The following is a 13299-nucleotide window of genomic DNA, read 5'->3' as shown; positions in this document are numbered from 1 at the left end:
TTCATACTCACAATCATGATTGCTAACTGTGTATTTCCTTCTATCCTATTATCTTATACTTTTCCTTCTCTTTCTTTCCCTGTCCATTCTTTAAGAGTCTGTTTTGCTTCTGATCACTACTTCCCTTAATCTACCCACCTTCTTTCCCTCTTCCTTTCTCTTAACCCCTTCCCCTCCCACTTCCCTATTAGATAAGATGCATTTCTATACCAAAATGTGTGTGTGTGTGTGTGTGTGTATATATCTTTCCTCTTTTAACCAGTTCAGATGAGAGTGAGGTCCAAATGTCATCTTCTCTCCTCCCTTCCCTACTCCTTCCTTGGTGTATAAATTCCTCTTTTTGCACCTCATTTATGTGAGGTAATTTCCCTTATTCTTTCTCTCTCTTCCTCTGTCTCCCAATGCACTCCTCTTCCCCATTCATCCATTCTTTTTTCTGAAATCATCCAAACACAACAGAACTATACCCAAACCCTTTGTCTAATTAGACTCCCTCTAAGGCCCCTGGTGATGATAAAACTTTGAGTATCATATATCATCTCCCCCTATAGGAACGTAGGCAGTTTATGATTTCTCATTTACATTTAGCTTTGTGTGCTTCTTTTGAGTCCTGTGTTTGAATGTCTAATTTTCTACTCAACTCTGGTCTCTTCCTCAGAAGTGCTTCAAAGTCCTCTGTTTCATTAAAGGTCCATTTTCCCCCTGTAGCATTATACTCAATTATGCTCAGTTTTTTTCTGGATAAGTTATTCTTTTTTTTTTTTAAGAGTTGTAGCAGCTTTATTGGGGACAGACAGAAAGTACTAGGGGATTAGGAGTTGGCATTGGGGCCCTTCTTCTTGCCAAAGGTGGGCACTACATTGACAAAGTATCAGTTGTACTGCATCCTCCTCTTGGCATGCCCAGTCGTCTCGTCTTCTTCTTCTTCTTCTTCTTCTCTTCTTCTTCTTCTTCTTCTTCTTCTTCTTCTTCTTCTTCTCCTCCTCCTCCTGCTTGGCCACCTTGGGAGTCTGATCTCTCAGTTTTCCTGCACGAACCAAAGAGCCATAGACTTTACCTCCTAGCATCTCAGCAGCCACTTCCACAGTGGACAGAGGCTCCACCCCACACTGCCCCGAGATGCCTTCATCCTCTAGCCAGGAGCCATCTAGAAGCAGGACCTGGTCCTCTGGAGTGATGCCCTCCAGGGATGCCACATGGGCCTTGAGCTGGGCCACAGTCTCCTGCCCAGTCACCTCGAGGGTGTGCAGAGCCTGCATCCACAGACAAACAGCTGCGTGGTGGTGACTGCAACTGCTGGGACACAGAAGCAGAGGCTGAGGCCCGAGGGACCGAGGGAAGGGAGAAGGCCAAGCCTGAGGCAGGGCAGGGAAGGGCCGGCCCAGGTAATGGCCTCGTGCCTCAGCCTCCCCCAGAAGTTATTCTTAATTGTAGTTCTAGACCCTTTGCATTCAGGAATATCATATTTCAAGCTCTCCATTCCTTTATGGGTGGCTTCTAAATTGTATGTGTTCCTGATAGTGGCTTCATGGTACTTGAATTCTTTCTTTTTGGATGTGTGTAGTATTTTTTCCATGACCTGGGAGCTCTGGATTTGTGCTATAATGTTCTTGGGAGTTTTCATTTGGTAGTTTCTTTTAAGAGGTGACCAATGGATTCTTTCTTTTTCTACTTTGTTCTCTGGTTCTAAGATATCTAGAGTTTTCTTTTTATAATTTATTAAATATGTTGTCCAGGCCTTTTATTTTTTTTTGTTTATGGTTTTCAGGTAGTCTAATGATTCTTAAATTATCTTTCCTCAATCTATTTTCCAGGTCAGTTGTTTTTCCTATGTGATATTTCATATATTTTTATTTTCTCAGTCAACTTTGTTTTGTTTTTTCTTGATATCTCATAGAGTCATTAGCTTCCATTTAGCCAATTCTAATTTTCAAGGAGTTCTTTTCTTCAGTATTTATACCAATTTTATTAAGCTATTAATTCTTTTTTCATATCTTTCTTACATAGCTCTCAATTTTTTTCCCCCATTTTTTCCCCTCTATCACTTTTATTTGGTTTTTAAAACCATTTTTTCCCCTTTTTAAAAAAAACACTTTCTCTACCACTTCTAGGAATTCTTATTGGGTTTGTGTCTGATGTGCATTTTTTTGAGGCTTTGTTTATAGATATTTTGAAGACATTATCCTCGTCTATATTTGTGACTTAAGCTTCCCTATGTTCACAGTAGCTCTTAATGGTTGGGTTTTTGTTTGTCTGTTTGCCCATTCTTCCAGTTTACTTTTTGACTTTGGACTTCATATTAATATTGAGATCTGTGCACTTCTGAGTGGGGCAGAATATCTGACCTGAGCTTCTGTCCATTTATGTCATTCTGTTGCTTTCACAGTTCAGTATGGAGGCCTGCAAATTTTCAGTGCTTCCAAAGTGATAGGATCTGGGGAGAGGTCTATTTACTGCCCTCCTGGTTCTGAGTACTGAAAGTTCCTGACCCAGGCTTGGGTCTGCTGCAGGTGTATAGCTGAATTTCATTAGACTGTTGCTGGACTAAGTAATTGTTAGCCCTCTGGAAGTTTCTGCAGATTCAAAGCTAATGAACTGCTGGCTCCCCTTTGGTCTGGGTTTCTGTCCTTGTCATTCTATAGTAAGTTTAAATGCTAGGCTAAAAGCTAGAACTGAATGGTGCTCTGTCCTGGGTTCAAAGCCACATAGCCATTTCAAGACCTGTTCCTTGCTCAGGGCTCATCTAAGGCCCTCATCTCCACCCTGGATCAGGAACAGAGCTGCCAGATGGCACCCGTTCCTGAACTTACTGGTAGTTCAGGGATCCTAGGGCATCTTCTTCTACCCTATGCTTCTTCTTCTGTGTAGCTGTTCATGTGTTTTGCCTTGAACCCTTTAAAAAGTTTCAGGGCTCTCGAATGTTTCTCCCTGGCACTGTCCATCTCAGTATCAGCAGAGCTCTGACTATCTCCTTCAGCTGTCCTGGGCTAGAAAAATGACTCTCTATGACATTTTCTTGGCTTTCTTCATCAGAACTCAGTCTGGCACATTTTCTAGATTGTTGTGGAGGAGGTATAGAGGATGAGTTAGGCAAAAATGCTTACTTTTGACTCTGCCTCAGGACACCTTATTTTAAAGGGCTCTTTTAATCTTTAAAAATCTCCACTGGTTCCACTGTAGGTTGAGGGACAATGAGAGAATACAGAAGAGCAGAAGGGAGCTTTCTGCCATCTTTGTAGTCTCAAATCACTGTGGTTGAGCTACTAGGGCACTATTTTTCCCTAATCTCTATGGGTATCTGTAAAAAGTGACAAGGATTAGGCACAAACCAATTTGGTTTACCGTGTCCTGTGCACAAAAAGCAAATGTTACCATGTTACAGAAATTTATCAGTAGATCTTCTCATCTCTAGGCCTGAAACCTTAGACATAGCTTCTTACCATCTCAAAGAGGGTATTCTTAAAAGAATGCTTTCTCTGTTCAGGTCCATTTTTCCTGGGACATCTCAGTTTGAGCCTATAGGTGAATGGTCACTGACTGCTCCTTCTAGGCACTAGAACTAAAGTCTGAGGGCATAGACATCAAAACAAACACTGAAGAAGTGTCTGGTTCTGCAGCACCACAAGTGCAGAACAGAGAATTGTGTAAAGGAATGCTACAAGATAATTAACTGTTTGTGAATCAAAAGAACCCTGGGCCTGGGAAGGCCATTTTGGTTGGGGACTGGAAGGTATTAACTAGCTACTTGTTTTTTAATATGGGGAAGGTTCTGGACCAGACAAGTTTCTGGGACCACCTAAAAATCCAGGGTTGCTTTCTCTGCTGTTTGGCCCAGGGGATTGATCAGGCTGGCCACAAAGTAGAATAAATTACACCCCTGTCTTTCCACCAGCTCCTATAGCCAGCAACCACAGCTAACCACAGTGGGGATAAGAACAAAAATGGATTGTACCCACATCTCTCTACTTACATCTGTTTCTATCTAGAAAGACTCTCCCTTTCCTCTCCCAGGAAACTAAAGAGTAAGAAGGAGACACCTTTGCCCTGTCTAATTCGCTTTTAATTATCCTCTTTTTACAAAAGACTTTCACTTAAAACCATATTCAATGTGTCTAATAAACCAAGCATTCTGCCTGCAGCCAGAGCAGATCCTTGGAAGACAGAGGACTGAGTCTATTTTGTTTCTTCATGTTTTTACAAGGTAATCAGGCATGATCAGGGACAGAGAGATGCATAGGAGGTCTGCCCCATTTTAAGCAAGAGCTATATTGCTGAACCAGTTATTCGCAAACTGAAACATAGGAGCTGGTTAAGAAAATCTGTGCTGAATCTTATTCTTATAAACTGTTTTTCCCTTAATTTATCCATTTTGCAGGTTTGGAGTTTTGTGTTGATTTTCTGCAAGTGTGGAACCACCTCTGTGTTAGCATTTACTTCTGAAGAGGTCAAGGCCCTTCACAGACTTGATTAAGGACAGGTGCTTATCAACCCATTCTATAAATGAGGAAATTAAGGCACAGAGAGAGAAATGACATGCCCAGAAGTCTGTCAAATTACGAAGAGTTGAAGCCCAGGTATTCTAACACCCAGATTTTTGCCCCCTTCCTCTAAACGGCTTCCTTTAGTCACAGGGCTAACGGCCAATTAAACAGAATGGTCAAGGGAATAATGAGGGAAGGGGGAAAAATTCCTTCTCCTGAAGGCCACCAGGCCACTGACAGAGGCCAGAGATTTAAATTATTTTGAGCCTGGGTGCCTACTTTCAGGAACTGTAAACACTACTACTGATCATGAAATGATCCAGCTGTCATATTTGGGAATAATGAATGGAATTGCACAGGACAATTACAAATGTGGCAAATGCTTTTATTAAAAGCAAGCAATTAATAAAAACGGAGATAGCATTAGTAAAATCGCATGGGGAGCGGTAGAAATAGCGATAGAGAATGTTTCTAAGCTTTGGTTTCGTCCCAACTTCTCCCCCCTCCACTTCCCTCTTCTTCCAAACCCTCAAGAACTCTTACACAGGGCCGTGGAGCAAACTCAAAAGGCAAAGTTCTATGCAGCACACCAGACAGAATGCCAACATTGCCACTGAACAGAGCTTCTGGATCCTGGGCCACTGCTACCCTCCTCTGACCTCTTCTAAAAGTACAAAAGCAAAAGTTACCAGGAAAATGACCAATTGTTTTCTGGAGGGTAGTCCAGTCTTACTGAGGGCCACAGAAAAAGCATCTGCTGAAAGCCTGAGCATGGATCCTTTTAGAGGCGCAAAATGTACTTCTTGACCTGGAGATGAAAGGACAGACACAGCCTGCAAGGTAGGATTCTACACAAAGGGACAGCAGAAGAGCATTCTTAGAGCAGCAGTTCTAGCCCCTTGACTCCGTCATCTGAGAAAAGTTATTCAGCCATGCAAATTAGCACTAGGAGACGAAAGAAAGAAAAAGAAAGAAAGAAAGAAAGAAAGAAAGAAGAAAGAAAGAAAGAAAGAAAGAAAGAAAGAAAGAAAAGAAGAAAGAAAGAAAGAAAGAAAGAAAGAAAGAAAGAAAGAAAGAAAGAAAGAAAAAAAGAAAGAAAGAAAGAAAGAAAGAGGAGGGAGGGAGGAGGAAGGAAGGAAGAAAGAAAGAAAGAAAGAAAGAAAGAAAGAAAGAAAGAAAGAAAGAAAGAAAGAAAGAAAGAAAGAAAGAAAGAAAGAAAGAAAGAAAGAAAGAAAGAAAGAGAAGGAAGAAAGAGAAGGAAGAAAGAGAAGGAAGAAAGAGAAGGAAGGAAGGAAGGAAGGAAGGAAGGAAGGAAGGAAGGAAGGAAGGAAGGAAGGAAGGAAGGAAGAAGGAAGGAAGGAAGGAAGAAGGAAGGAAGGAAGGAGGAAGAAGGAAGGAAGAAGAAGGAAGAAGAAGGAAGGAAGAAGGAAGGAAGGAAGGAAGGAAGGAAGGAAGGAAGGAAGGAAGAAGAAGGAAGGAAGGAAAGAAGGAAAGAAGGAAGGAAGAAGAAGGAAGGAAGGAAGGAAGGAAGGAAGGAAGGAAGGGAGGAAGGGAGGGACTAAATAAGACTTAGAAGAAGTTAGTAGGCAAGTGAGAATTCCAATTGAAAAAAATAGACCCAAATCAAAGGATATAAATAAGTTCTCAAAAGAAGAATTGAAAACTATTAATCATGTGAAAAACTTTCCTTAATTACTACTAATAAGAGAAATGCAAATCAAAACAACCCTGAGGTTTCACTTCACACCCTGCAAATTGTCAAAAATGGTGGAAAAAAAGGAAACAAACTAGAGAATGTCTGGACAAATTAAGCCACATGAAGATTGCAGAGCCTTCTGGAAAGGATCCATGACTACTCAAAAGTTTTGCCTGACCATCTACAAAGATAACACCAAGTAGATGAAGAGTATGTACTGGTCAAATTATAAAACACATTTAGATTTTTTAAATCTAGCTTGTCTATCAGTACATAAATGTGGGACAGACAGTACAATGAGTTGGACACAGAATTTTAAAAAGAGGAATTCAGCTAAATGGATTGCCTTTAGGAAATTGCGGAGCCCTTTTAATGACCCAAAACTTTGCCCCCCACCAAAAAAAACAAGAAGTCTGTCTTTTTATTATTAATATTCTACCAATGTTGTCCTGTGGTTGGGAAACAGAACACGACAGCATCTGAAGAACTGGAAATGATTATCACACAAAGGGTGATGGAAAGACATATAGCAGGTGTGAACGGAATGCAACATACAGCCCATGAACAACCTCACAGAAGAACAGAAGCAAAATCTGTCACCAGAGAAAGGTGTGATAGAAAAAAAAGGGCTGGTCATATAACAAGAGTGAGGGAGGCCAGAAGGACAGTCTGAATATTCCCCTGGTACTCTCATAATGTCAGGAGAAAGTGGAAAAAGCCTAGAGTAGGCTCAGTGGATCCTTTGTGGCAAACTTATGGGGGACGGGGCATGTATAAGAACTGAACAGGATGGACAGGGTTTCTCTCTGGTTAGTGAAGGGAACATTCAAATCAATGAGACCAGAGATCTTTTTGAGTACTTGAGCCAGGAGGGCTATTTTCCTAAACTATCACATAGCAGGCTATCATAATATAAGCAGGGTCATAATATATATAGTTGTCCTGATCTATATCTTGCCACTGGACCCAGATGGCTCCAGAAAAGAAAGTGAGGCTGATGACCTTCAACAGCCCTCCGTCCCTTAAATCCAATTCATTTGCAAGTCATGACATTATTTTCCCGATGTTCTGGTAAATAAACCAAGTCACCTCCACCCCATTTAAAGTAAGTGATAAGATCAATCAATCAATCATTTTCAATCATAGGCTCTCTTTGGACTAAATATGAAAAAATCCTTGAAACTGAAGTGACATGTACATGAATCTATTCAGATTGGCCAAGGAAATGTGGTTATCCGCCAATTAACAAGCTAGTTCAGAAACAGAGTCATTCTAGAATTTGGATCAAGTGTGATATTCCAGCTAACCCCTTTAAAAAGGAACCTCTAAACCTCTAAAAAGGGAAAGTAGAGGCCTTGGTTCCAGCCTCAGCCTAGGTCTCCTTTTCCTCTCCTCTTTTGGCCAGAGGAGATCTATGGCAATGGCTTTCTATTTGGTCTCCCTGCCTCAAGTTTTTCCTCACACCAGTCCATCTTCCACTGAGCTGCCAAAATGATCTTCCTAAAGCACAGGCTTGACCATATCACCCCTCTACTCCGGTGGCTCTCCATCCCCTTGCGGATCAAATATAAAGTCCTCTGGTGTTCCAAGTCCTTCATAACCAGTTCCCCCACCCAACCTTTCCAGTCTTTTTACTTATTCCTTCTCCCACTGCACCCAGCCAAGAGCTCTGTGATCCAGTGACACTGGTCTCCATGACGTTTCTCACACAAGACCCTCCATATCCTGACTCCAGGAATTTTCACTGGCTGTCCCCCATGCTTGGAATTCTCTCCCTTCTCAACTCTGCCTCCTTGGCTTCCTTGAAGTCCCAGATAAAACCACACCTTCTACAATAAACCTTTTCCTATCCTCCTTAATTCTAGTGCCTTCCTTCTGCTCATTACATCCAATTTATCCTATAAATATCTCATTTTTACCTAGTTTTTTTAAATTGTTGTCTCCCTCACTAGATAGTGAGCTCCCTGAGAGCAGGGATTGTCCTTTACCTTTCTCTGTATCACCATTCTTAGCACAGTGCATGGCAAATAGTAGGCACTTACTAAATGTTTATTGACTCACTAACCGATTGCAAGTTTAGAAGAGTCTGGAGAATGTTGGACCTCCCATCTTCCCATTGATGTCTTAGTGGCATCCTGGGATCAATGGATGGCAGTGTTTGAATTGGGAGCTAAGGAGAGATTCAATGCAGATTCACAGTTCTGTGACGGGCCCAGCAATGAGTAATTTCTTGAATGCTCCAAAAATTGAAAAAAAGGACTTCCAACAACCACAAGTTATGAGTCATCCTTTTGTCACTTTCCCCTAGGAGGTTTATCTACTTGTGGGAAAATGGGTCACAGACCTTTTGGGGATGTTTTGTGTCCACTCTTCTTGAAGTTATTATTGTTCAGTTGGTCAGTCATGTCCGACTCTTCACGACCTTGTAGACAATAGCATGCCCTGTGGACAATAGCATGACCATGGAGTTTTCTTGACAAAGATACTGAAGTGGTTTGCCATTTCCTTCTCCAGTGGCAAACAGAGGTTAAGTGACTTGCCCTGAGTCACACAGCTAGTAAATGTCAGGATGAATTTGAACTCAGGTCTTGACTCCAGGCCCAATGTCCTATCCACTGTACTACTTAGCTTATTGTGCTTACTGTTCTTACTGTACTACATTAGTAAACACCCCTTTCTAAAAAGTTGTTTTAATGGCTTCATGATTTAGCTATAAAGGCTGATACCATAAGCAAACTGGGAGAGCAAGGAATAGTTTACCTGTCAGATTTATGGAGAACAGAAGAATTCATGACCAAACAGGAGATAGAGAACATTATGAAATGCAAAATGGATAATTTTGATTACATTAAATTGAAAAGTTTTTGCACAAACAAAGCCAATGCAACCAAGATTTAGGAGGGAAGCAGAAAGCTGGGAAAGAATTTTTACAATCAGTGTCTCTGATAAGGGCCTCATTTCTAAAATATATAAAGAATTAAGTCAAATTTATAAGACTACAAGTCATTCCCCAATTGATAAATGGTCAAAGGATATGAACAGGCAGTTCTTAGATGAAGAAATTAAAGCCATCTATTGTCATGTGAAAAAATGCTCTAAATCACTATTTATTAGAGAAATGCAAATCAGAACAACTCTGAGGTACCACATCACACCTATCAGATTGGCTAACATGATAAAACAGGAAAATGATAAATGCTAGAGAAGATGTAGGAAAATTGGTAAACCAATGGTGGAGTTGTGAAATGATCCAACCATTTTGGAGAGTAATTTGGAGCTATGCCCAAAGGGCTATAAAAATGTTAATACCTTTTGACCCAACAATAGCACTTCTAGGGCTGTATCCCAAAGACATTATATAAATGGGAAAAGGATCCACATGTACAAAAATATTTATAGCAGCTCTTTTTATGGTGGCAAAGAGTTGTAAACTGAGGGGATGCCCATCAATTGGGGAATGGCTGAACAAGTTCTGGTATGTGAATGTAATGGAATACTATTGTGCTATAAGAAATGATAGCAGGTAGACTTCAGAAAAACCTGGAAAGACTTGTACGGACTGATGCTGAGTGAAGTGAGCAGAACCAGGAGAACATTATACACAGTAACAGCCATGTTGTGAGATGACCAACTTTGATAGACTTAGCCCTCCTCAGCAGTGCAAGGATCTAAGACATCACCAAAAGACTCATGATGGAAAATGCTATCCACATCCAAAGAAAGAACTATGGATTTTGAATGCAGATTGAAGCATACTATTGGCTCTTTTTTTTCTTCTGTTTTGTTTTGTTTCCTCTTTCTTGTGGTTCCTTCTATTGGTTCTAATTCTTCTTTACAACATGATTAATGTGAAAATATGCTTAATAGGAATGTATATGCATAGCCTATATCAGATTGCGTGCCATCTTGGAGAGTGAGGTGGAGAGGGAGAGGGAGAAAAATTTAAAACTGAAATGCTTATGGAAGTGATTGTTGATAAATCAAAATAAATTAATAAAAAAATAAAAAAGATATCTTAAAGCCAGCTAACTAAAATGATTCTCAACTAACAATCTTGGGGGGAAGCACAATGATAGGGGCTCAAGCCAATTACTTCAGAGAATCCTAACCAACCGCTCAAAGGCATCCCTAGAATCCTGAAGGGAAGATGTAGCATTGCCCAAAGATCTGTGATTCATCTTTGGGAGTAGAAATTGAGACACAAATGCTTGAAGTTTAAGTGGGTTACAATAGGATTTCGAGTTAGAAGGGCTATTAATGATCATCTAATCTAGTGGTTTCCATCCTGTGTGCTATGGATCTTTGTGAGATGTCTGAGTGTTTGTATTCAGTATGCAGAAAGTCTCTCATAAGTATATGAATTACTTTCCAAAGAATATGTAAATGCTGCTGTGATTAATAAAATTTAAATTCATTTAAAAAAATAGTGATGCAAGTGATATTGGATATCTTAAGGGTGGAACTAGCTTGTGGTTGTATTGAATTCAAAATATTAAGCTAAGTTACTTGAACATTTTCCCACTGCTGTAGCTATCTAGTTTATCAGAGAGACTGACTAGAAATAACCATAGAGAATTCTGCTTGAGGCAAATATAAAGAAGTATGAAAAACATGTGAACATCATTAGTGAAAAAAAAAAAGCTTGGAGGAGTCAATATCGAAAATAGAGAGAAGCAATCCAAGACAGCTCTGAAGAACTTATGATGAAAAATGCTATCCATACCCAGAGAAGAATTGATGATGTCTGAATACAGACTGGAGCAAAAAAAATTTTTTTTTACTTTATTTTTCTTGAGGTTTTTTTGGTCTATGTTTTCCTTCACAACATGGCTATTCTGGATATGTTTTGCATGACTACCCATGTGCATCAAATTGCTTGCCTTCTCAATGGGAGGTGGGGTGGGGAGGGAGGAAGGCAGAGAATTTGGAACTCAAAGTCTTAAAAACAAATGTTAAAAATAGTTCTTACATGTAACTGGGGGAAAATAAAATACTAAAATGAAAAGAAAGAAAATAGAGAAAAGACAGAAGTTGGGGTAGTTAGTTGATAGAAGTAAGATAAAGATAAAAGTAAGGCTATATAGGTTGTTCAGGGAGGACTAGCCCCTTTGGTATGAGTGCGTACTGAGCCCTTTTCAGGGCTGCTCATCCACCCTTAGTGTCCACCTGTTTCACCCAACTCTTATCTAAGGCTCTAAGAAATGTAGCCATAGCAGCCACACCCCAGTAAAACCATCTTGGCAGATGGGCTAAACCAGTCTGAGGGTAAGCGACAGGCCTCAAACCCATTGGTGAGTTAGGGGAGTGTCTACCCCGAGCATGTGAAGACTTCCCCCTTCACCATGGATGGATGAGAATAATTTGTTCCAGCAGCCACTGAAGGCAGGGCAACTGAAGCAGGGGACGTGGAGCACTTAGAGCTTGGTCAGGCATCGAAGAAGCCAAGGCCATCCGCTGCATCCTGCACCACTGCCAATCTTCTTGACTTTTGTCTTGCCACTGGACTTTGACGACTCTGGAAGAGGGAGGCTGGCAACTTTGTATAACTCTGCCTCAGTTAAATCCAATTCATGAGCAAATCAAGATGCTATTGGTCCTCTTCAAAACAATGGATGAGCAACAGATAAAAGTAAGAGGCTACAAACTCAGTAAACGGTGAGTATTCCTTAACTTTCTGCAGGTCAGTGAACTTCCTTAAGATTAGATTAAATTATAAGACAAAAAAGATATTTCACCTAGTCCCCCATTCTACCGTTTCAACCATCTATCTATCTATCTATCTATTCCTATATGTCACACATATGTGATATATAATAACTAGCATTTATATAGTGCTTTAAGGTTTGCCAAGTCCTTTACGAAAATAATTTCATTTTACCCTCAGAACAACCCTAGGAATTAGATGCTATTATTGTTCCCATTTTACCAATAAGGAAACTTAGGCAGATGGAGGTTAAATGACTTGCTCAGGGTCACAGTAAATGTCTCAGGCCAGATTTGAATTCAGATCTTCCTCATCTTGAGTCCAGGATTCTATGCACTGTGCCACTAAGCTGTCCTAGCCTTCCTCTCCTCTTTCTATTTAGTGATACCCTCCATCATCCCTTTCCTGTCAAGGAATAAGGAAAGTCAGGACAGCATGGTGAAGCAGAAAGCATAGAATATGGAGTCAGAGGACCTGGGTTAAAATCCCAATTCTGCTACTTGGTACCTGGCAGATTTTGGACAACTCTATTAACCTCTGTATTTTCTCATTTGTAAAACAAGGGTGTTGGACTAGATTACCTTTCCCACCTCTAAATATATGCACCTATGCAACACGATATAACAAGGATATGTCTTTCATAGCATGCCCATCTGTTGAGAATAGCTGAGGGATGGATTCCCATAATTCTGGCTTAGCCTGTGACTCATGGAATCACAGGCTGGGATGGAATCTTATAGGTCACCTATAACAATTTCTACTTCATATAAGAAAGGATCCCATTTATAAAATTTCTAGCAGATGGTTACTCTGTTTCAGCTTAAACACTTCTACTAGCAAAGAACAAAGCACTTCATATAATTGCTCATTGCATTGTTAACAGACATAATCACTAAGTTCTTCCTTAAATCGAACTGAAAGATGCCTCCCCGAAATTTCCACACATTGGTCCTACATGACTTTTTTCTGCCAGAGCTAAAGATAGTAAATCTAATTCCTCTTTTAGATAATAATCTCTCACATTTTTTAAGACAGCTATCATGTTCCTTCGTGGGTTGAACTGTCAGAAGTAGAGGATGTCAGAGAGATGTATGACCAAAGAAAGATGTCAGTTATGTAGAGAAAGAGTAGAATAAGCAGTGGACAGTCCCTATACTCCACTGATATCCAACTCAGTGTCAAAAGACGGTATAGCTCTGAGAAGATCTGACCAAATACATAAAACTGAATAAATTTATGTTGTAGGTAATATGATTTAAAAGATACCGGGGAGGGGGAGGAGGCAGAGTGAAGATGGCAAAGTGATAGTAAACACTGTGTTGGCTCCCCTCCACAAACTCCTCCAAGCAGATCTAGAAAATGTAAACCCTGATGGGGACCAAATCCTGGTGGGGAAGTCCAGAAAAAGTCACTGTGAG

General features: G+C 40.3%; 1 pseudogene; it reads right to left on the bottom strand.

Annotated features, from left to right (window-relative positions):
• Nucleotides 1-232: 232 nt before the first annotated feature.
• The window catches only part of LOC110220646 (ubiquitin-like FUBI-ribosomal protein eS30 fusion protein), a 31507-nt pseudogene continuing 18440 nt past the window's right edge, over nucleotides 233-13299 (bottom strand).

Source organism: Phascolarctos cinereus, unplaced genomic scaffold (genome assembly GCF_003287225.1).
Source record: "Phascolarctos cinereus isolate Bilbo 61053 unplaced genomic scaffold, phaCin_HiC Scaffold_3;HRSCAF=262, whole genome shotgun sequence".
In the NCBI taxonomy this organism is placed as follows: Eukaryota; Metazoa; Chordata; class Mammalia; order Diprotodontia; family Phascolarctidae; genus Phascolarctos; species Phascolarctos cinereus.
This window is presented reverse-complemented; position numbering and strand designations above follow the sequence as displayed.